This window comes from Phoca vitulina, unplaced genomic scaffold (assembly GCF_004348235.1).
Source record: "Phoca vitulina isolate PV1807 unplaced genomic scaffold, GSC_HSeal_1.0 scaffold3, whole genome shotgun sequence".
NCBI lineage: Eukaryota > Metazoa > Chordata > Mammalia > Carnivora > Phocidae > Phoca > Phoca vitulina.
Window position 1 is genome coordinate 42732868 of NW_022589706.1, and position 25949 is coordinate 42758816.

General features: G+C 36.8%; 1 pseudogene; it reads right to left on the reverse strand.

Annotated features, from left to right (window-relative positions):
* Positions 1 to 20082: 20082 nt before the first annotated feature.
* Positions 20083 to 24112, reverse strand: LOC116629069 (annotated as a pseudogene).
* Positions 24113 to 25949: the final 1837 nt, after the last annotated feature.

Sequence of the window (25949 nt, forward strand, 5' to 3'; positions counted from 1 at the left end):
CATAATTGACAGGAAGAAGGTATTAGCTAATACTATGGTGGTAAATATTTTGTAATACATAAATTATCAAATCAACATGATGTATACCATAATTTGCACAGTGTTACATGTAAATTATATCTCCACAAAGCTGGGGGGAAAGCTTCTCATATTCTCTCTTCCATGTTTCTGGATTATACTTTTAAAGGAGTTTATCCCTGTTACTTTGGCTGAGTCACAAATTACCCAAAACGAGGGCATGTAAAATGAATTTATTATGCTCAAAAATCCTGTGGGTCATGAATCTGTACAAGGCGTAACAGGGATAGCTTGTCTCTCATCGTAATATCTGGAGCTTCGGTAGATGATGTGAAAATTTGGGACTGGAATCATATAATGTCTTGTTTCCGCAGAGGTCTAATGGTTGATAATGGCTACGAGCTGAGAGTCTTAGTCACTCTGCACAGGGACTTTGCCATGTGGTATTTTCACATTGGCTAATTTGAGCTTCTTCATAGCATGGTAACTGGGCTTCAAAGGTAAATGTCCCAAAGAGAGAAATGGGTAGCCAAGTGGAAATTGTACTGCCTTTGTTAGACTAGCCTGAAGTAACACAGTTTCACCATATTATCTTCATTGAACAGTTACAAAGTCCTTCCTAGGTTCAAGGAGAGGAGGAACAGATCCTATTTTTTAATGGGGAATATCAATTTTCTGCAAGAGGAGCCAGACATATTGCTGTGACCCTTTTCTGAAAATACAATCTTCCACATTCCGCCCTCTGGCAACAACAATGAACTCTCCTCCATATGCACGGTACACTCAGATGGACATATGTTGGCAGTTTATTGACTAATGATCGGATCTGTTGCCTGCAAATGATTCACTGTAGCTCTTGGCTCCATCCTCTGGGCTTATGATCTATCATCTGAGTCATACTTCCTTTTCCATAAAAAGAGTAGATCATTTTGCAACTAAGCTATTTTCCCAACATGTTTCTTCATATGAAATTTGGGGGCTCAAATACCTATTCCTATTATAGTCTCTCCAATACAATTATTTCTTAAAAATATTTGGTATGTCTTATTAATTGATTTATAACCATTAGACACAATTCCTACACCTATAAATCTCACCAAGAGAAGCTCTTCTTTATTTTGGCCTCCTTTACAGATGCTCTAGGATTTCAAACTTAAACTGAGAGTCATGACTATAGATTTTTAGAGGGTCTTTGCCTCACTGAATGATACTCTGAAGCACAACCACACCATTTCTTTCTGGGATCCTAACAAAGAATCTAATTGTCCTATCTTGGATTTGATGCTTGCCCTTAAGTCTTTTAATTTGGAAATACTGAAGAGACTGGAAAGGAGACAGTTTTGTTTTCAAAACTATCATTTCTTGGCTCCTTTGTATAACACGTCTTTCTTTGATTTATCTGATCCCTCTCATATTATCCAATATGTAGCAAGAAAATGCCAAACAGCACTTTCCACCCACTGTCTATTCCTGTTGGTTAGATCATTAGGTTTATTTAATTCATTTTTTTATTTTCCAGGCCACCACAGTCAACAGTATTGCTAAACTTTTAGCCATCACATATAAGGAACACTTTTTCTTAATTTCCAATAATATTTTTTTTCACTTTCATTTAAGTACTCACTGACAATCTCCTCAAGGGTTATCATGCTTCACTTAATAATTTCTTCAGAACCATAGCTTGAAAACCCCTGACGTGTTTTTCGTTTTTTGTTATGGCACTACCTACTCTGGGAACCCAAATCTGTTTAAGTTTTTCTGCCTGCATAACACATTACCATATCATCCCAAACTTAGCATTAGACAACTTTTTGTTGTTGTTTCGATAACTCTGTGATACAGGAATTAAGGCAAGAAACAGCAGGAATGGCTTTTTGATTCATAATAGATGGGCCTCATAAAGAAGAACTGAAACGTGGGTGCTAAATTCAACTGCAGTTTTGTTCACTCATAATGGTAGTAGATCCTTGTTGTAAGCTGGCCATCTCAGTTTCAAACTATGGGACTCTGTATGGACCAAGAAGGACTTCCTTACAGCATGGTGCCTGGATTTCAAGAGCAATATTCCAGAAATACGGTGAATATCGCCTGGAAGCAACCCTACTTTTTCTGACCTAGCTTCAGTTATACAGTGTCATTTCCACTACATTGTATTTATCGAGGCAGCCATAAAATCTTGTTCATTTTCAAGGGAAAGGGAAATAAGTTCCAGTACTTTTGGGGGGAGTGGGGCTGTTTGGGACTAGAACTATTTCTGTGCCTGCTTTTCGAAAATGACAATGGCCACAGAATGAGATGTTAAAGATGTTAAAGTAAAACATTTAAAAACACTCTTTTATTTACAAATAGTTTGTGGATCTAAACATTTTATTGATATATTGCAATAAATTAGACAAAAAGAATTTTTATCTAAAACCATGATATTGGTTTTACATATGCCAAAACAGTTTTATTATTCTCAATGCATGATGTTAAATAATCATTGTATTATGTTTTAAATCAAAATAGTATAGAATACAATAGTGCCTTATATATATATGTAGTTAATAAGATATTATTTCAAATAAAAAAATCCTTTTGCTAAAATATTTGACAACCACTGTTACATCAGAGAAAAATGGCTTCAAATAATTGTATGTAAAAAAAAAAATGAAACTTTCAATTTGAGTCTTAATATACTTTGTGTTAATCACTATCAAGAAAATGTCTTAGCAGGGGGCACCTGGGTGGCTCAATCATTAAGCGTCTGCTTTTGACTCAGGTCATGATCCCAGGGTCCTGGGATCGAGCCCCACATCGGGCTCCCTGCTCTGCGGGAAGCCTGCTTCTCCCTCAGCCTGCTGCCCCCCCTGCTTGTATTCCCTCTCTCGCTGTGTCTCTCTGTCTGTCAAATAAATAAATAAAATCTTAAAAAAAAAAAAAAAGAAAATATCTTAGCAGTAATGTTAAAAGGCTAGGAAATTTAACATTCTAAGCATACGTCAAAATAGACAAGGGAATATGTTGCTATGCTTGGAAGGTATATTTTGAAACAATGCTTTGTCACAAAGACTTAAAATTCATAAATTATTATGGTTTTAGGTATAACCAGTAGGGACCAATATACTGAGAGGTCTCAGAAGATTATCTTATGAATCTGATGGCTCATTCTGAAGACAAATGGACTGGATGATAAGGAGTCATATGCATTAATGACAGGAAACTCTACAATCATAATGTCAGGAGTACCCAATATTATATTATCACATAAGACAATAGAAAGATAATGCCACCAGTGTGGGAATATTGTTTTCAAGGAGTATAATAGCTTATAATCTCTATTCTTTGCCTCCCAACAAGCAGGGAAACAACTGAAAAGTTCTTTGGTCATAGGAATAAAAGTAATTTTCCTTGATAGCTGATAATTATTCAAAGATCTGTGCATAAGGGAAACATCTTAGTAAATCAACCCTAAAATTTCAGTTTGTAACTCAGTCATGTTAACTTGGCCTTTGTGTTTAATCATTTGTAAAAATATTTTATTCAACTAAGTAACATAAATATGATTGTTAAAATTATGCTTATCTACGAACTAACTCATACTTACATGAATCAATTTTTCTTTTGTTCTCTCTTCTAGGCACTTAACTGGTAATTGGGACATAAGTATGAATGAGACAGCAATGGGGCCCTGGGTGGGCGCAATCAGTTACATGTCTGACTCTTGGTTTTGGTTCAGGTCGTGATCTCAGGGTCTTGAGATTGAGCCCTGCAATGGGATGCATGCTCAGCATGGAGTCTGCTTGAGATGTTCTCTCCCTCTGCCTCTGCCCCTCCCTACCATGCGCTCTCTCAAATAAATAAAATTAAAATCTTAAAAATAATAAGAAAGCAATGATCTCTGCCTTGGAATGAATGGAATGGAATGAATGCTTAGTAAAATGTGGACTTTCAAAGTATTTTAGGAACCATTATTTGCACATAAGTAACTGTTGTATCAATTGCAACAAACACTACCCATGCTTACTACTGTGTAACTCAAAACATTTGACAAACTTCCTCTTAAATACATTTATTTTAATACATGTTAAGCTCCCACAAAACATATATAATAGCCTTTCCATTTTTATGTCACCTAAACTTGTTTCCTTACATTTTCTCAGGAAGCTGCTTTCATATCCTATAGAATAACAAAAGACATTTTTCTATAGTAGGGTTTATCAACCTTGGCTTTATTGACATTTTGCACTGAATAATTTTGGGTGTGGATAGCTGTCCTGTGTATTGTGGGATGTTTAACAGTATTTGTACCCTCTACCCACCAACAATATCACCTTTAATTTTTGACAACTAAAAATGTTTCCAGACATTACCAAATTTCCCTGGGGGTAAAATAATCCCAGTTGAGAACTACTGTCTGTAGTAAATACAGGTTCTTTAGAGAGGAAATATGTGTTCCCTTCTGTGTTTACTAACGTCAGACTTAGAAATAGAAGGAGAGATATATTCTTCATTAAATTCCACCTTTATTAAAGCTATTAAGGGTGGTTATGTGTAATATGAATATATAATTAACAGTTCATATTGCATTGGAAAGTATGAGACTGTCAGTATAATATAAACAATATTTATTAAATCTAGTTCAATTGGGATAATTACCTATATTTATAAAACCAACAGAGAATACAGAAATATTTTATAATTAATTAATATCATCAAAGCCCAATAAATAACAGGAAAACAGATAATAAAATTAGCTAATTCAAACTTTGCCTCTCTGATTGAAAATTTCATAACGCTTATTATGTAAGAGGTGGGCCAGGATGAGAAAAAGGGAAATGACAGAGGAAGATCTTAAGTACTTACTGTAATTCAAGTCCTATATTATAATTCAGGTACGTTTTATTCTCAAAACAAATCTTTGAGTTAGATTGTCATATATGCATTATAAAAATAAGGAAAATAAGGGTTGTAGATTTTCAATAACTTTTTCATGAGCACATACATATACAGAACCAGCAATTTAGTATTTAAATCCAAATCCCTCTTACCCTTCTATGGTACTATAGTGCTTCCTTTCTTTCTACATAAAGAAAATGGAAAAAATAACCAAATACAACCCATCTAGGACACTGCAAGGTCAGATACACGAATCTGCAAATATAGAGATAGGATATAGTCTTCTGTTTGTCCCCATTATTCATTTTTCCCTTCTTTATTACCAGGATCGTTTGACTTTTAACCAGACACACTAACTTCCTTATAAAGGCTATACTTCTCATCCTGTACTACAGTTAATGTTATCATATAACATAACTAAGTTCAGAGCCAAAGATGTTTGTGAAAGGGATATGGGCAATTTAAAGTATACTTCTGAATGACAAAGTTGTTTCTTTTCTTATTCTTGTTTTTGGCCTACAACGACTGAGAAAACCTTGGAAGCCTTGGCTTAAGGACAGTAATATTTCCCATTAGCCATGAGTTGCTTATGTTTAGGCTGTTATTGGGGGCATGAAATATTTAATTTACTGTACATTGAGTTTCTTTGCTACGACAATTTAGCCAGTACTCAAATGAATGGAAGGGGCATTTATAAAGCAGAAGTGCAATACTGAGATTTTTTTTTTAATTTTTAATTTTTATTTTTTGCAATACAAGGTTTTATACACAAATGTTAAATAAAAAATTTAATCCTAATATCAAATGATCTGCACATCATATCTATTTTTTTCTGATGGCATACCCCTTTTATCATTATGAATTTAGTTCCTATTTCAAAAATAAATGGCAATACCCTACTTTTTATAATTCAAAAATAGTATAAAAGACTTCTACCACTATCCATGATGGAGTACTTGATACTAGATTTATCTTTTCTTAATTGCTTGAGAAAATTATTTAAGCTGGAAGATAATGATGCCAGATGGATATTAGATCCACAGGCTTAAAAGGAGAACACTAGATATGGTTAATATATGGGTAAATATAAAATCTACCATACTTTTTATCTCTTAATATCTTAAAAAATATAATGATAGGTAGAGAAAAAATTAACTATATAATATGGGTCTTTAACATAGGAGGATCCAATATGTACATTACAACACTAGCACAAAAATCAAGGGGGGGATGACAATATTGTTACAAGGTTCTTAGATTCTAAGTGAGGTGATAAAACACTAACTGGAAATAGAATATGATATTTAAGGATGTGTGGTATAATTCCTAAAGCAACTAGAAAAAGTAATGCAAAGAGGTATCCCTATAAAAAAAATAAAAGAATTAAAATTGGAGTAGGAAAAAAAAAAATTTAACCCCAAAAGTGCTAGAGACAAGTAAAAGGCAGTAAAAGCCAACAAAACAAAGAGAAAACATCTAGAAAAATGATCACCATACCCAAACATAATTACATTTAATAGAAATGGAATAAGTTAATTAAAATGCAGCAATTTTCTGACAGGATAAAATTAAAAACCAAACCTTATTAACTTTCTCCTGGTAGCATTCTTTAAATATGAAAACACAGACAGGTATAAGGTAAGAGTATAGAAATAGAAATACTATGCAAACATTATGAATAAGAATGGAACGGCTATAATAAGAGCAGACAAAATATCTTTGAAGACAAGGAGTATATCACAGCTAAAGACTAATATTTATAATGATAGAAGGCTAATTCATCAGAGATATATCAATCATAAATGTGTCAACTATACTTCACTTAAGAAATAACCATTTAAGTAAATATAAATATAGATGATATAGATATATATAATCTAGCAGTAACTGACAAAAAGGTGAAGTAGACAAATTCAATAATATTATTTTGAAACTTTAAACACTATTCTCTCATCAAATGATAGATGAGCCAGAAAACAATTTGTAAAGATGTGAAAAATAATTAATTATGAGGAGAAAAATAAGTTTATAGTGGAAAGTCCTAGCATTTACTACTTTATGCAAATGATCATTTAATACCACCCATGTTGGGATAATAACACCAACATGTACATATCATGCACTGAGAGATATGCATCAATTTTGTAGTATTCCTGCCTAAAATGCGAAGCTCAAATCTAACCATGAAGAAACGTCACACAAACCCACATTGAAGGACATTTCACAAAATAACTTTGTAAGAAACTAAAACATAGCCTTTAAAGTCCATGAAACAAAAATGTTTCAGACTAAAGGAGGATAAAGAAAATAATCACTAAGTGCAATATGTCATCCTAGAGTGGATTTGGGACAAAGATAAAACAAAATGTAAATTATATTATTGGCACAATTAATAATTGATAGTTCATTTGAATAAGTATTATTGATTAGATAATAGAATTCTGTAAATATTAAATCTTTAAATTTCAGTTATGGTTATATAAGAAAACATCCTTATTCTTAGAAAATGTGCTCTGGGATTTTCACAATCTGAAAGGAAAATAATATCTCCAACTAAATCTCAAGCAGTGCATAACTGATTTCTGCATGTTTAAATTATAATAAAATAAAAGTTTGCAAAATGGTATGAGAATCATGAAATATAAGTTACTGAATTACTTTCAGTTAACTTAAATATTTTACTTATATACCCAAAAAATACTTTATCTTAGCAAATTCCATAGACACAATAAAAATAGATTAACAGTGGCTTCTACTGACTTAAAGTGTTAATTATTCACAAGCAATCTTGGTATTATTGAATCAGGTCAAGCTATATGTGTCGATCTTTCTCTTATTTGAACCTTTATGTTAACAATCCAGCAACAGTTATGTTTATAAAGCCAGAATAATCTAATCTATCACATCTATTGTTTTTATTTAACTGCTTAGTTAGAACAATTACAATTAATTTCATTTTCAATTCAGTGGTATAGGTCCTCTATTTTTAGATTTTTTCTATGTTCCTCTACTACATTTTACTGACTGTCGAACTTTGGAATGCTCCTTGTCTTCTCCCTGCCTCAGTTTTATCAATACAGTAATAGTTCCTATATCATATGGATATTGGGATTAACCAGAAATACAACTGAGCACATAATAAGTTATTGCTAATTGCTATTAAGTGGAGGCAGTATCTGTGGTTTTCCAGAGACTAGAGCCATATTGCTAGAGTTCAAGTCCAGCTTTGTCACTTCTTAGTGAATGAATTAACCTCCCTTTGCATCAGTTACCTCTTCTGTAAAATGCAAAAAATAATACTATCTACCCCGTGGCGTTATTGTTTGAATAAAAATCAATTGATTATAAAATACTTAGAGCAACACATGGAAAATAGTATGTGGTTCTTACATTAAATAGTAATAATAATAATAATAATAATAATAATAAATTCATTAATCACAGGCCAATATATGGTACTTTTGTATTTCTTTCCTCACCTTTGGCCAGCTCAGCTGTATTAAGAGTACCTCAGCAGAATCCATGTTACTTTAGAGTAATCTCTCTGAGTATAGTTCTTCTAAATTCACATAAAGCACAAGTTTAGTCCCTCAAGGCTTTTAGACATCTATATTGCCATAGTTTTCACAATCTGAAAGAAAAAGAACTATTTCATTTAGTTCCCTTTGCTAGAGACAATATCTTAGTTTCAATAGCTCGCTGTACAACTGTTAATACATTATTTCACTGAAAAAATCCTATACAAAATTTTTATTGAGTATAAATTCCACCCAATATATTTACTTTAATTTCAGTAACTCCTTCAACAATATCAGTTATATAGTATTATTTTAATGTCTATAAATGCATGAAAGTGATCAACATGTGAAAGAAAATTGATAAATTTAATAGGTATTGTGGTATGCAGATTTGAAAAATGGTCTTCAATGATGCCCACCTTTTAATATTCACCGACTTGTGTACCCCCCTCTCCTTAAGTGTAGGCCAGACATAGTTACTTCTAAACAGACTACCACTGTGGTTATAAGCCATAACTTCCATGATTAGGTTAGGAATGATTGTGGCTTTTATCTCTTGCTAGCAGTCTTGCTCTATTGCTTTCTTGGTTTAGATGCTTTAATGAATAAGCTGCCATATTGCAGAGGCCCACTTGGCAAGGAGCTAAGGGCAGCATCAGTCCAACAAATTACTAGGAACTGATTTCTGCTAACATCCTGTTCAGTTAAGCATTGAGATGACTTTGGCCTAGCCAACACTTTTATTGCAGTCCATGAGAAACCCTGAAGTAGAGAACTCAGTTAATATGTATCCAGAAATTTGACCCCCAAAACTGAAATAATACATGTGTGTTTTTTAAGCTATTAAATTTTGGGGGCAAGTTGTTATGCAGAAATAAAAAATGCATACAGTGGTTTACCCATAAAGCAACTAAAGGGCCATGTTAGAATGCACTTGATTATTTTAGGATAAAATATCTGCAACAGAGTAATAAATATGTATATTGTTTGGTTTTGCTGGGAAAAATAATTTCTCAAAAAGAGATCTTCCTACTAGAGCACAGCAACTCTAAAGTAATTTCAAGTCAGTCTGAATCCTATTTCATTAGATAATTCCCACTCACATAATCCAAAGTCAAAGAACAAGAATTTAGCTTTAAACCACCATTTTTATGCTATATATTAGCAGAACATTAGCTGAAGAACTCAATTAGCTGTAAACTGGAATCTCTATTTCTCAAGAGAATAAATAAAATTTTCCAAATATATAAGATAACATAGAATAAGTAACTTGGTATTTCTAATAATTAAGAGTTCTGTGGGGCTGGATCAGTCCTGAACCTGAAGCTGCCTTTGGATGTTGCTGGGCCACTGAGTACTACTGGATTTGCACCTTTTAGGCAATCCATAATTACAGTATATTATTATATGGATCCTAGTTACATAAAGGGCCACTTTGTAACTTTCACATTGATCAGATTTATATTGAATGTTATCAAAATTATTCCAAAGAGCAAAGTTTGAATATGTGGAGTCCACAATGGCTATATCTAATTTCTAGTTTCCTAAATTGTTCTTACACTTTTTTTTTCTTTTTTTTTTTTAAAGATTTTATTTATTTATTTGACAGAGAGACACAGCGAGAGAGGGAACACAAGCAGGGGGAGTGGGAGAGGGAGAAGCAGGCTTCCCACGGAGCAGGGAGCCCGATGCAGGGCTCGATCCCAGGACCCTGGGATCATGACCTGAGCCGAAGGCAGATGCTTAACGACTGAGCCACCCAGGCGCCCCTTACACTTTTTTTTCTTTTCCCACTCTTCTTTCCCTTACATTGCTGCCATTGAGAAGGGCAACTCATCTGGTAAAGTTTTTATTTTTTATTTTATTTTATTTTTTATTTTTTTAAATATTTTTATTTATTTATTTGACAGAGAGACACAGCGAGAGAGGGAACACAAGCAGGGGGAGTGGGAGAGGGAGAAGCAGGCTTCCCGTGGAGCAGGGAGCCCGATGTGGGACTTGATCCCAGGACCCTGGGATCATGACCTGAGCCGAAGGCAGGCACTTAACGACTGAGCCAGCCAGGGGCCCCTGGTAAAGTTTTTAAATTTATGTCTTAATCATAAATTGATTTCATGCCTATTGTTCCTGCAAGATATCGCATATAAGCCAATCACACAACAAAACATACTTAATTCATGCATTATTTTGGAAAAAAAATTTCCTCCATGATGTTGAAATTATTATTTTAGCATAAAAATAAATTTCCCCTAAAAAATAAATATTCCCTAATTATTTCTAAATAGGAATTTAAGCTATATTTATAGGTTCAATTAAATTGATGCCTTATTTCTTTTAAGATTTTATTTATTTATTTGAGAGAGAGAGCATGAGGGGAAAGGGGCAGAGGGAGAAGCAGGCTCCCCACTGAGCAAGGAGCCTGATATGGGGCTCGATCCCAGGACCCTGAGATCATAACCTGAGCTGAAGGCACATGCTTAACTGACTGAGCCACTCAGGCGCCCTAAATTGATGCTCTATTTCAATGTGAGTTTCAAAAAGATTCTATATTTTCAATTTCTTCTTTAATGATATTAATACAAAGAATTATAAGTTCATATAAACTCAATAAAGAAATTAAGAACATTGTATTTTAATATACATTCTGACATTTTACTCTGAACCTTATTTTTGCTATGCTGTAACATAAACCTATTGTGTACAGGAGTGTGTGGGAGGGGAGAGAAAGTGGAGTACACAGAAGAACACACAAGGAGAACACTTCCCCAAAGCCACTGGCTGGGAAAACAAGGGGCTGATTTTCATAAGTTTTTGCAAGCAGTGGGGCTCAAAGACTGGAATTTTAGAGGTCACTGTGCATGGCTGGGACAGAGCCCTGTGGGCACAGCCCTATGCCTGGAGAGAAGGCAGACAGTGCAATCTGAGGATCACATAAGGCCCACGGGGAGGGACTATTCCCTCTTCCTGGAGTGCATCCGTGAAAGGTGGCCTTCACACAGATGCTTCTCCAGGGACAAAAGAGCCAGTGGACGCCATTTCCCTCCTCTGCCCCTTACCATCGGCACAAAGACACCTGCTGAGGATGCAAACCCAGACACTGGTTGTTTAGCCTGCTTTGCTCCAAATCCCATGCCCCTGTGCACTGGCACAACTGCCATTATTAGTGAAACCTGCATCAGTCCCAGCCCAACAAAACCCTCTCCCAGAAGACCAGCACAAGTCCTGCCACACCAGTTCCCTAAAGTATCGAGTTTTAATTTTTTTTTTTTTTAAGATTTTATTTATTTGTGAGAGAGAGAGAATGAGAGACAGAGAGCATGAGAGGGAGGAGGGTCAGAGGGAGAAGCAGACTCCCTGCTGAGCAGGGAGCCCGATGTGGGACTCGATCCCGGGACTCCAGGATCATGACCTGAGCCGAAGGCAGTCGCTTAACCAACTGAGCCACCCAGGCGCCCTAAAGTATCGAGTTTTAAAAGTCCACAGGCTTGGCTGAGATAGAGCCCAAAGTACATTGCCCTGCTCCAGGTAGCCGAGAAACCCAGAGACAGACAGCATGAAAACAGTGATCTGAAAGATGCTTGGGACACATAAGGGGAAATTATTCACTCTTCTGGGAGTGCTTTTCTGAGAGCAGCAAGCACAGAGACTCCTCTCCAGGGACAAAGGAGCTGGTTGACACCATTTCCCTCTCCTGCCTTTCAGCATAAACCAACTTCAGTAAACAGCAAAGTGCCCACACTGGCTGCCTAACCTGCTTCCCCCAAGTCCTGCCCACCTGCACTCTGCTAGTACTGCTTTTCCTGGGCAAGTGTGCCTAAGGACCAGCACAGCAGGCTCCTTCCCCAGAAGACCAGCAGAACACCCCCCAAACACACCACATCTATAGACCAGAGAGTTCTACAAGGCTTTAGTTCTTTTTTTTTTAAAGATTTTTTATTTATTTACTTATTTGACACAGAGAGAGAGAGAGAGAGAGCACAAGCAGGGGGAGTGGTAGGCAGAGGAGAGGGAGAAGCAGGCTCCCCACAGAGTAGAGAGAGCCTGATGTGGGACTCCATCCCAGGACCCCGGGATCATGACAGGCAGTCACTTAACCAATTGAACCACCCAGACGCCCAACAAGGCTTTAGTTCTAATGGAAGTAGCATCAGGTCTCATTTAGCAAGCAGACCAGAACACACCTAGTTAAAACTTGCATACTCTGGCCAAGGTCCAAACACTCCCCATTGTAGGCAAGGAGAGCCTGTGCAGACAACTAGCCTTAAGGATAGAGCAGTCAAAACACGGCAGCAGAGTGCATGCAGCAAACATCAGAGAAACTCCCTGAAGCGTCAGGCCCTGGAAAGTATATGACCTCTTCTTCATAAAGCCATTACTTGGGGTGCCTGGGTGGCTCAGTCGTTAAGAGTCTGCCTTCAGCTCAGGTCATGATCCCGGGGTCCTAGGATCGAGCCCTGCATCAGGCTCTCTGCTCAGCGGGGAGCCTGCTTTTCCTTCTCCCTCTGCCCCTCACTCCCTGCCCCACTCGTTCTCTTTCTCTTCCATTCAAATAAATAAATAAAACCTTAAAATACAGCCATTACTCTTAGGAGCAGGAAACATAACAGGCTTTTCTAACACAGAGAAGAAGACAGAGACTTAGACAACATGCCAAGATGGATGAATTCATCCCAAAAGAAAGAACAAGAAAAGGTGATGGCCAGAGATCCAATCAAAACAGACATAAGTAATATGACTGATACAGAATTAAAAGCAACAACATAAGGCTACTCGTCGGGCTTGAGAAAAGCATGGAAAAGATCAGGGAGACCCTTACTGCAGAGATAAAAGAGATAAAAACAATCAGTCAGAATGAAAAATGTAATAACTGAGATTCAAAACTAACTGGATGTTATGACCACAAGGATAGAAGAACCAGAAGAATGAATAAATGATATAGAAGACAGAATTATGGAAAATAATGAAGCTGAACAAAAGAGAGAAGGAAGAATTATGCATCATGAGAGTAGATTCAGAGAAATCAGTGACTCCATGAAACATAATAACATTCATATCATAGGAGTCTCAGAAGAAGAAGAGAGAGAAAGGGGACAGAAGGTTTAGTTGAGGAAATTGTAGCTGAAAACTTCCCTAATCTGGGGAAGGAAACAGACTTCCAAATCCAGGAGGCACAGAGAACTCCCATAAAAATCAACAAATTAGGCCAACACCAAGACATATTGTAGTCAAATTTGCAAAATATAGAGATAAAGAAAAAAATCTTAAAAGCAGCAAGACAAAAGAGGCCCCTAACTTACAGGGGAAGACAGATAAGGTTAGAAGCAGATCTTTCCACAGAAACTTAGGAGGCCAGAAGAAAGTGGCATGATATATTCCACGTGCTGAATGGGAAACATCTGTAGCCAAGAATACTCTATCCAGCATGACTATTATTCAGAATAGAAGGAGAAATAGTTTCCCAGACAAATAAAAACTAACAGAGTTCCTGACCATTAAATCAGCTCTGCAAGAAACTCACTGAGTGGGAAAGAAAGACCAAAAGTGACCAAGACTAGAAAGGAACATAGAAAATCTCCAGGAAACAACAACAAAACAAGTAATAAAATGACATCAAATACTTATCTATCAATAATTACCTTGAATGAAAATGCACTAAGTGCTTCAATCAAAAGACACAGGATATCAGAATGGATTAAAAACAAAAAAGAAAACAAACAAACAAAAAAAACAAGACACATCTATATGCTGCCTACAAGAATCTCATTTTAGACCTAAAGACACCCACATATTGAAATTGAGGGGATGGAGAAACATTTATCATGCAAATGGAAGTCAAAAGAATACTGGAGCAGCCATACCTATGTTATACGAACTAGATTTTAAGCCAAAGACTGTAAGAGATGAAGAAGGGCATTATATCATAATAAAGAGGACTATGTAACAAGAAGAACTAACAAGTGTAAACATTTAAGCCCTCAACAATGGGAGCATGCAAATATATAAAATAATCAGTAACATAAAGGAACTAATTGATAATAATATAATAATAGGGGACTTTAACACCCCACTTACATCAATGGACAGATCATCTAAGCAGAAAATCAACAAGGAAACAATGGCTTTGAATGACACACTGAACCAGATGGACTTAACATATATTCAGAACATTTCATCCTAAAGCAGCAGAATGTTCTTTTCAAGTGCATATGAGACATTCTCCAGAATAGATCACATACTAGGTCACAAATCAGGACTCAAAAAGTACAAAAATATTGAGATCATACCATACATATTTTCTGACCACAACACTATGAAACTTGAAGTCGACCACAAGGAAAAACTTGGAAAGACCACAAAAGCATGTAGGTTAAACAACATGGTATTAAATTATGAATGGGTCAACCAGGAAATCAAAGAAGAAATAAAAATTAAAAAAAAAAAAAACACATGGAAACATGACAGTCTAAAACCTTCGGGATGCAGCAAAAGTGATCACACAAGGGAAGTATACAGCAATACAGGCCTACCTCAAAAAGCAAGAAAAATCTCAAATAAACAACCTACCCTTACACCTAAAAGAGCTAGAAAAAAAGCAACAAAGCCTAAAGCCAGCAGAAGAAGGAAAATAATAAAAATTAAAAGCAAAATAAATAAATAAAAAATAAACAAATAAGTATATAAATAAAATAGAAACAAAACACAGACCAGATCGATGAAACTAGGAGCTGGTTCTTTAAAAAAAAAAAATTAGAAATTTGATAAATGCCTGGGCACCTGGGTGATTCAATCACTTAAGCGTCTGTCTTCAGCTCAGGTCATGATCTCAGGGTCCTGGGATGGAGCCCCACACTGGGCTCTCTGCTCAGCAGGGAGTCTGTTTCTCCCTCACATTCTCTCTCTGTACTCTTCTTCTCATAAATGAATGAATGAATGAATGAATGAATTCTTTAAAAAAATTGATAAACCCCTAGACAGACTTACCAAAAGAAAAGAGATGGGAAGCCAATAAATAAAATCACAAAAGAGAGTGGAGAAATCACAATCAACACCACATAAATACGAACAATTATAAGAGAATATTATGAAAAATTATATGCCAACAAATTGGACAGTCTGAAAGAAATCTATAAATTCCTAGAAACATATAAACTACCAAAACTGAGGGTGTGTAGGTGGCTCAGTTGGTTAAGAATCTGCCTTTGGCTCAGGTCATGATCGCAAGGGCCTTGGATCAAGTCCCATGTCAGGGCCTCTGCTCAGCCAGGAGCCTGCTTCTCCCTCTGCCTGCAGCTCCCCCTGCTTGTGCTCTCTCTCTCTCTCTCTCTCTCTGTCAAATAAAAAAAATCTTAAAAAAAAAAAAAAAAAAAAAAAAACACCTTACCAAAACTGAAACAGGAAGAATTAGAAAACTTGAGCAGACCCACAACCAGCAAAAAAAATTGAATCAGTAATCAAAAATCTCCCCCCCAAAAAAGTCCAGGACCAGATAGCTTCCTAGGGCAATTCTACCAAACATTTAAAAAGAGTTAATACCTATCCTTCTCCAACTACTCCAAAAAACAAAAATGGAAGGAAAACTTCCAAATTTATTCTATGAGGCTAACATTACCCAGATTCCAAAACCAGACAAAGACTCCACTAAAAAAGAGAACTACAGACCAATATCCCTGATGAATTTGGATGCAAAAACTCTCAACAAAATACTAGCAAATCAAATCCAACAGTACATTAAAAGAGCCATTCATCATGATCAAGTGGGATTTATTCCTGGGTTGCAAGTGTGGTTCAATATTCACAAATCAATCAACATGATACACCCACATCAATAAAAGAAAGGATAAGAACCATATGATCCTCTCAACAGATACAGAAAAAGCACTTGACAAAGCACATCTATTCATGATAAAAATCCTCAACAAAGTAGGGACAGAGGGAACACACTTCAACATAAAAAGGCCATATATGAAAAATCCACAGCAAAATCATCCTCAGTGTGGAAAACCTGAGAGCTTTTCCCTCTATGGTGAGGAATAGGACAGGGATGTCCACTCTCATCACTGTTATTTAACATAGTACTGGAAGCCTAGCATCAGTAATCAGACAATAAAAAGAATTAAAGGCATCCAAATCAGCAAGAAAGAAGTCAAACTTTCACTATTTGCAGAAGACATGATATTCTATATAGAAAACCTGAAAAATTCCACCAAAAATTTGCTAGGACTTATACACAAATTCAGTAAAGTCATAGGATACAAAATCAATGCACAGAAATCTGTTACATTTCTATACACCATTAATGAAGCAGCAGAAAGAGAAATCAAGGAATCAATCCCATTTACAAGTGTACCAAAAACCGTAAGATATCTGGGAATAAACCTAACCAAAGAGGAAAAAGATCTATACTCTGAAAACTATAAAATAGTGATGAAAGAAATTGAAGATGACAGAAAGAAATGGAAAAACATTCCATGCTCATGGATTAGATGAACAAATATCACTAAAATGTCCATATTACCAAAAGCAATCTATACTTTTAATGCAATCTCTATCAAAATACCACCAGCATTTTTCACAGATCTAGAACAAACAATCCTAAAATTTGTATGGAACCACAAAAGATCCTGAATAACCAAAGCAATCTTGAGAAAGAAAAGCAAAACTGGAGGCATCATAATTCCAAACTTCAAGCTGTATTAAAAAACTTTAGTGATCAACACAGCATGGTACTGGCACAGAAACAGACACATAGATCAAGAGAACAGAACAGAAAACCCAGAAATCATCCCACAACTATATGGTCAACTAATCTTCAACAAACAAGGAAAGAGTATCTAATGGAAAAAAAGACAGTCTCCAACAAATGGTGTTCAGAAAACTGGACAGCAACATGTAAAAGAATGAAACTGGACCACTTTCTTACACCATACACAAAAATAAATTCCAAATGGATGAAAGACCTACATGTGAGACAGAAAACCATCAAAATCCTAGAAGAGAACACAGGCAGTAACCTCTTTGACATAGTCCATAGCAACTTCCTACTAGATATGTCTCCTGAGTCAAGGAAAACAAAAGCAAAAATGATCTATTGGAACTTCATCAAAATAAAAACCTTCTGCATAGTGAAAGAAACAATCAACAAAACTAAAAGTCAACCTACAGAATGGAAGACGGTATTTGCAAATGACTTATCTGATAAAGGGTTAGTATCCAGAATCTATAAAGAACTTATCAAACTCAACCCCCCAAAAACAAATAACCCAGTTAAAAATGGGCAGAAGACATGAATAGACATTTTTCCAAACAAGACTTACAGATGGCTAACAGACACATGAAAAGGTGCTTAACATCACTCATCATCAGGGAAATACAAATCAAAACTCCAATGAGATATCTCCTCACACTCATCAGAAATGGCTAAAATTAAAACACAGGAAACAACAGATGTTGGCAAGGATGTGGGGAAAGGGGAACCCTCTTACCCTGTTGGTGGGAATGCAAACTAGTGCAGTCACTCTGGAAAACAGTATGGAGGTTCTTCTAAAAGTTAAAAATGGAACTACCCTACCATCCTGCAATTACACTACTACATATTTACCTAAAGGATACAAAAATACTGATTGAAAGGTATATATATATATATCACCATGTTTATAACATTATCAACGATAGCCAAATTACGGAGAGCCCAAAATGTCCAACAGCTAATGAATAAAGACGTTGTGTTATATGTATACAATGGAATATTACTCAGCCAAAAAAAGATTGAAATCTTGCCATTTGCAATGACATGGATGAAGCTAGAGAGTATTATGCTAAATGAAATAAGTCAGTCAGAGTAAGACAAATACCATACAATTTCACTCATATGTGGAATTTAAGAAACAAAACAAATGAAGGTAGAGGGGGGAGAAGAGGCAAACCAAGAAACAGACTCTTAACTACTGAGAAAAAACTGAGGGTTACTGGAGGGGAGGTGGACAGGGGATGGTTAAAATAGGTGATGGGGATTAAGGAGGACACTTGTGATGATGAACACAGAGTACTGTATGTTTTTGTTTTTTTTAAGTAGGCTCTATGCCCAGGGTGGAACCCAGTGCCGCTCCCCCTGCTTGTGCTCGCTCTCTATCTCTCCATCAAATAAACAAATAAAATCTTAAAAAAAAAAAAAAAAAAAACAGAAAACTAAGTTCAACTTAGGTTGAACTTAGGACCCTAATATCCAGACCTGAGATGAGATCCAGAGACAGACTCTTAACCAACTGAGCCACCCAGGTGCCCTGGACACTGGGTGTTTTATGTAATTGATGAATCTTTGAATTCTATACCTTGAAACTAATATTACACTGTATGTTAACTGGAATTTAAATAAAATTTTGGAAAAAGAAAAAAAAAAGAGTATGTTTATCCATGAGTGTGTTTAGTTTGATCTAAATTAGTTCTTTTGTAAGTTCTCTGGTGTAAATACTTAATAAACACTTGCAACAGCCATTATTCTCATGTAAGATAGCAAGGTTCTTTTTTTTTTTTCCCTTCATGGGAGTTTATTTCTTGGCAGAAAAGGATAAGCAAGGGCAGGCACCTGAGCATTCTAGGCAAGGTGGGGCAAGGGGAGGGGGGCACAGGGGAGGGCTCCAACTGTGACACTTAGTCCTACAGTTGTCCTGGCTGGATCCGGGGAGGGCCTGCCAAGGAATGGTGCCACCGAGCCTGGGGACAGAGGTGTCAGGCCAGGGGGCCAGGAGGACAGCCCATATGGAGGCAATAAATACTGACAGGCCATGCACATGACTCCAGGCCGGCAGGCCCAGGTAGATAAGTAAGGCTCAGGTGCTGGCTTTGTCTGGTGAGGGCTGTCTGCTGGGGTTGTGGGCTCTGGTACTGCCCACTGGAACAAAGAAGGCAGAGGCGTGAGGACACCTGGCCTCCCAGATGGGAATGGGAGGTACTTCAGTTTTGACAGTTTGGCTTTCCGCAAGCCCCTGGAGCCATCCCCACAGCCTTGGCCTGGGGAGGGGGCTGGTTAGTCCCTGGTGGGCAGGGGAGATGGAGCAGCGTGTCCCACACACCTCCCCAGGCCATAGGGATTGCAAATGGGGCAGGGACCAGGGGAGACCACATGCTCATGCAGACACAGGGGATGAGAGGTTCATGTCAGCCCTCACAGCACACGTTCCACATGTTAAGGCATCATGGTTAGACGGTTACCCACAGCTATGGATGAACTGACTGAGGACAGGTGAAAGCAGGAGGGTGGCTGGCCTCCAAGAGGCCTCACCCTAGAAGAAGAGAAAGAAGAGGATTCAAGGCAGCTACAAAGACCCACAGGGACCTAAGAACCCCATGATTCCCTTGGAAAAGCTAGGGCCTTAGGTCAGGTTAGGACAGGTGGAGGAACCTGAAGGGGTACAGAGGGGGAGGTGGAGGCCTGTGCTGGAGGTTCCCTGTTCCCACTACTTCCCCCTGTACAGGCAGAAGCAGGAAGACCAGACCATCGAGGAGGCTGGGGCCTACAGGCAGGGCCAGGAGGGGTGGGTGGGGCTCGCCAGGGAGCAGACCTGTTAGCACTTTGATAAGCTGTTGGGATAGGGGTGGTGGTGGTAGGGGTGGGGCCCATCAGACAGGTCCGTTCATCTGTCCAAAGGCTGCTCACCTCCCAGGCCAGGACTCAGTCCTTCCATCCCCCCCCCCTTTTTTTTTTCTTCCATTCCTTTTTGATGGTAAGATTCCGCTCCCAGACAGGTGGTCAGTCTTGTCATCTGTGAAGCAGGACTTGTTGTAGCTGCCACGAGCCAGCATATCCTTGGGCACCTCCTCCATGAGGGTCAGAAACTTGTACTCCTCGGCCTGGGGCCCATAGCTCCCCACCAGGTTGCTGGCCTTGTCAATCTTGATGCCTTCCCTGTATGTGTGCTGGACGTACTCCACGCCAGACAGTTTCCCGGGTCAATGGAAAGAGATTTTCTCCGGTATTCCACGCCCTACTTCAGTACAAGGACTGCTTCTTGAAGCTCTGCAGGTTACCTGGCAGGTCCAGCTCCAGGGGAGCCAGGGCCAGGCTACACACCAGGGGCAGGCAGGTCACAACAACACTGGGGACACGGGGGTCAGCACACACTGCCACACGGCCCAACAGGGCGTCTCTGTTCTTGCGCAGACTCTCATCATCCTTGCCCAGCTCCTGGATCTCCTGGATGCTCTTCTGGGCAGGGGGCTCCTAGCTGAGCCAGTGTTCACCCTTATTCTCGGCTGCCATCTGTGCTAGCTGCTTTGCTGTGGGCTCCTGCCTCGCCCTGCTCACCTCTAGCTGAGTCTGGGATGCCGGAGGCTCCACCGGCCACTCATGTGCTCCCTTCCGCGTGGAACAGCAAGTAAGTTCTTAACTGAGTAAGTGACTGTTTTAATTATTAGTCTGATTCTTGTCTACATGCGCTATATAACCTTTTGTCTTCGTCTGCTCAGGCTCCCGTAACAAAATGCCATAGACCGGGTGGCCTTAGCAACAGAAGTTTATTTTCTCGCAGTTCTGAAGGCTGGAAGTCTACTATCAGGTGTCAGTTTGGTGCATTTTTAACCCCTAAATCTCATGTATCAATAGATGTTACTTGGAAAACACATAAAGTAATTATTCTTGTTCAGGATTTAGTTAGGCGGCATGCAACCCTTGATGTTTCTCTGACCTCTCCAGTATAATCCAGCATAATTCATTTTAATGACCCCTTCACATATATTGTAAGAATAGAAAGTTGCTACTGACACTTTTTTAGATAAATGAAGTAAATGAGGTATAACAAAGACTGTTCTGCCCTAACTCAAGTCAGCTTCTCCGCAAGAATGTGGTTGCTTCAGGGAGGACTTGCTTACAGCGTGTAGGGATAATAGTACGTTTCTCAACAGCAGAAAAAAGCTGCCTTGCTCGTCATTCCAGGAAAATAGTATTTGAAGCCATTATGTTTAAGTAACACAATATTTAGAACCTATTAATATTGCTTTTTTTAATGTTGATTTTTTAAATAGCACAGCATTTTACCAAAAATAAAAGAATTGTCACTTTGGTGTCTGAAAAATTCTCATCTAATTTTAGAGTAATGATTTCAGCAATAAATAATTACTGTTTAGATTTAAATTCTTTAAGAGATTCCAAATAGTAAGAAAGTAAATAAAAAATCTCTGGGAACATAGAACCACATTTTCATATTAAGCCATTCATATTTAAGCTTAATGGTTAGAAGGACAAAGAAGGGAAAAGAACTCTTCTATGTTTAACATGCGAAAATATACATTGCTAATGTATACCAGATATAAAGAGAAGAAAGCAACTTTATCACATCCTATTATTTGGGAAATCTCTAAATATTTCCTCATATATTTTAGTTTTTATAATATTCTATTTTAAGGCCTCTTTTCTAATCCCAAACAATCCCTATATTTATAAACTCTGAAATCCATTTTAAAAAAATGCTTGTTGAATATGTATGTGTATGCATAGTTGTTCTTTCTAAATTGTTAATGCCTTTCTCTTGTGTCTCTGCCTTATTTATGTATATGTAAATATGCATGTAAATACTTAAATTATTGATTTTAATAGTAGTAAATTTAACAGTAGTAAATATAAAGATGTTACTTTTATTTCACATAATTTTTATAAATAAGTTTTCACTAATAATAAATTACAGAAACATATTACTAACTCTGTTACCCACAGCCACCTATCATTATATATCTGAGAATTTCTAAGATTAAGAAAAATAAAATTATTTCTTTCACTATATAGTATGTGCATGCACATGTTATTTATTTACTTTTACTAAAAAAAAATTAAAGGAAGAACTATTATATAATTCAGCAATCCCACCTCTGGGTATATATATGAAGGAAATGAAATCACTATCTGAAAGAGACATCTTCACTCTCATGTTTATTGCAGCATTTTTCACAATAGCCAAGAAATGGAAACAAGATAAGTGTTTATCAAAGTATGAATGGATAAAGAAAATGTGTATGTATAATATTTTTAAAAGTTATATTTATTTATTTATTATTTATTTAAGAGAGAGGAGAGAAAGAGTGCGTGCACGCAGGGGAGAGGATCTCAAGCAGACTCCCTGCTGAGCACAGAGCCAGACAAGGCACTTGATCTCAAGACCCTGAGATCATGATCTGAGCCTAAACCAAGAACCTGACGCTTAACTGACTGAGCCAAGCAGGGGCCCCATGTGTGTGTATAATATTATTCAGCCATGAGAAAGAAGGAAAATTCTGTCATTTGTGACAACATGGAATGACCTTGAAGGCATTATGCTAAGTGAGATAAATCAGACAAACACAAATACTGTATGGTATCATTTAAATGTGAAATCTAAAATATGCAAACTTGTAAAAACAGAGTAAAGCGGTGGTTAGCAGCGGGTGGGAAGGGTGGAAGAATAGGAGAGATGTTGTTTCAGGGTACAAATTACAACTAGTAGATAAATAAGTCCTGGAGATCTAATGCACAGTACAGTAAATATAGACAATAATATTGTATTATAATCGTCAAACTTGCTAAGCGATTAGATCTAAATTATTTCCACTAAGACAAGAAATGATAATTATGTACCATGAGAGAGTGCTAATGCTACAACCACAAATGTATTACAATATATAAAGAAATCAAAACAATTGTTACACAATGTTTTATGTCACATATTTGAATAAAAGGAAAAATTGCTTTTATTCTAAAACAGAAAGGTGATAGGAAATCAGTTAATTTTGCAATTAAAAATATCTCCAGATGGTGTATCTAGTTTTGAATTATTTTATATATTTATTTATATATGTTCCTATATGTGTAAGTATACCACATCATATTTTGATATAGATCAAACATTACTTTCAAAAAATCAATGCTTTACATTTGATTTTCATAAAACATTCTGAATCATATGCATTATACAAATTTTAAAAATTTTCATTATTCTGGCTATTGCTAATCCAGTTTCTAACAGTTTCTTTTATGTGATTTGTATGCTTAGTGTTAACAAAGAGCTGTTAAGTAGAAATACATTCTTTTACACATGAAAGGTAGATATTGAATAATGTTAGTAAACACCTATGTGATAAGTTACAAAATGATATTCTGTTAGTAATCACAAATTGCAGACAAAACGAAAATAACTAATTGTGTGTAGTGTAGCATGCATATACCAATACAAAATAAAAATCCATAAAACATGTTTGTTTTCTACTAGAGTTCAATGCATATTGGTAATTGTTTTACAAATAAATCTTACCACTAAAATAAAGCAGTATTTTTTTTTAAGTATACTGGATATTGAGTAACTGTAGCTAATACTTTAGAGAGAGTATCACTATCTGTTCAGTATAAAATGGTTATTGCCTTCAAGGTTTCAAAGAATTAATACCATCCTTAAATTCAAAAGCAGAGAGTTTCAGTACTATCAACTTTATCAAAGTATAGTCCAAAACAATGAATGATTTTTCTTGTGCTTTTGTTATATATTTCGTTATTGAGCTGCGGGGTCAACATATTTTCTTCTGAATTGTCAAAATAGAGTATAGCTACATTTATAGTGAATGAGCAATCAGTAAGAACTCTTTTAACCGGTACAATATTCTAAAACATTTTCATATCTTACCTTTTTCTGAATGCATAGAGTAACTGAATCCTTATTGAAATTAGAAACAGATGTAATCATCATAAAAAAATATTAGAACCATTCTTACTCTGTTTCCAAATTCCAATAGAGAGTTCTACCTTTACAGGATAGCATGCAGTCTCATACTCCACTCACCTATACTCTGTGGAAGTAGTTTGCAAATTGTGTCCTGGCAGTTCCAAAGAGCCAGCTCCCCTGGGTCTCTCCTGGGAGAAAGGTTGTAAGGGAGGAACCAAGGAGATGACATTGGATCATGCCATCTCCTTTTTGTGAGCAGCTCTGCTTTCAACTGTGTTAAATATTAGATTTCTGAAAATTTTCTTTAAATTAAGTATTCTTTGATTAAAACATCTAAGTGAGTTGGAAAAATAATGCCACTATAGTATGCGTCTAATTTTAACTTTAAATGAAAGGTGACTTTTCCCCTTATAATACAGTTACTTTATAGTTTCAATAATTCTCTTAAGATTATGGGAAATACAATGCCTTATGTGTTGGGAAATAACATTTAGGCATACAGGTGTATGCTCTCTCTCTCTCTCTCTCTCTCTCTCTCTCTCACACACACACACACACACACACACACACACACACACACACACACCAGCTGAGAAAAGAAGTTAAGTCCATTTAAGGTGGCACAGTATGAATCTTCCCTGAGAAGGTCAAGGAATCTTTAATGCTAACATGTTACCATTTCTGTTACATCCCTCAAAAAGGTAATATCTGTTACTATCTCTTTTATATAAATAATGACATAATACAAACTGACTTTTGGTCTCCATAATTAAAATCCAAACATCCCTTCTGCACAGCTTAATTTTTCTAAAATTTTATTCTTAGTATTAAATATCTGGGTAATTCTCCTGATTGTTCATTTACTTTATTTGCACAGGCTCTTAGGCATGTTCTTATATGACCAAATAATTTGTGACATAGAGGAACCAGAAAAAAAGAAAAGGAAAATAAAACCTATGTCACCCTTAAGTACTAGGATGAACTGCATATTTTCTACTTTGTCAAATCCATCAATTGTAAGACACATCATTAATTCATGTACCCGTAAGAAAGCACAATAAACATTACCAATTAAACTATGGCATGCTACCTATGGTAGAACAGATTCTAATTTTAGAGATATCATAATATTAAATATATGTACTTAGAACAAATGTAGAAATCATTCATTTGATTTTTACAAAAACACCACATGGGATGAATTTTTAGTTCTCTTCCTAAACTGGGGAAAATTAGGGGTGCCTGGCTGGCTCAGTCAGTTAAGTACACAATTCCTCGTTTCGGCTCAGGTCATGATCTCATGGTTTGTGACACTGAGCCCCAAGTACAACTCTGCGCTCAGTGGGAGTCTGCTTGGATATTCTCTCCCTCTGCCCCTTTCCCTGCTTGTACGCACTCTCTCTCCCATGCTCTCTCTTTAAAATAAAATAAAATAAAATAAAATAAAATAAAATAAAATAAAATAAAATAAAATAAAATAATAGAGGAAATTAGTACAGAACTCTAAGTAACAACCCTAAGAGCACAAAACTAACATATAGCACAGTCGGAATTCAGAATCAGATTTGTCTGGCTATCGATGAACCATCTTCTCCCTACAGATCTCCACTTTTTTTTTTTTTAAGATTTTATTTATTTATTTGACAGAGAGAGGCACAGCGAGAGAGGGAACACAAGCAGGGGGAGTGGGAGAGGGAGAAGCAGGCCTCCCGCCGAGCAGGGAGCCCGATGTGGGGCTCGATCCCAGGACCCTGGGATCATGAACTGAGTCGAAGGCAGGCGCCCCACAGATTTCCACTTCTTATGAGTTCACTGCAACTTGTAATGTAATGTAATGATGATGTCCCACTGCTGTTTC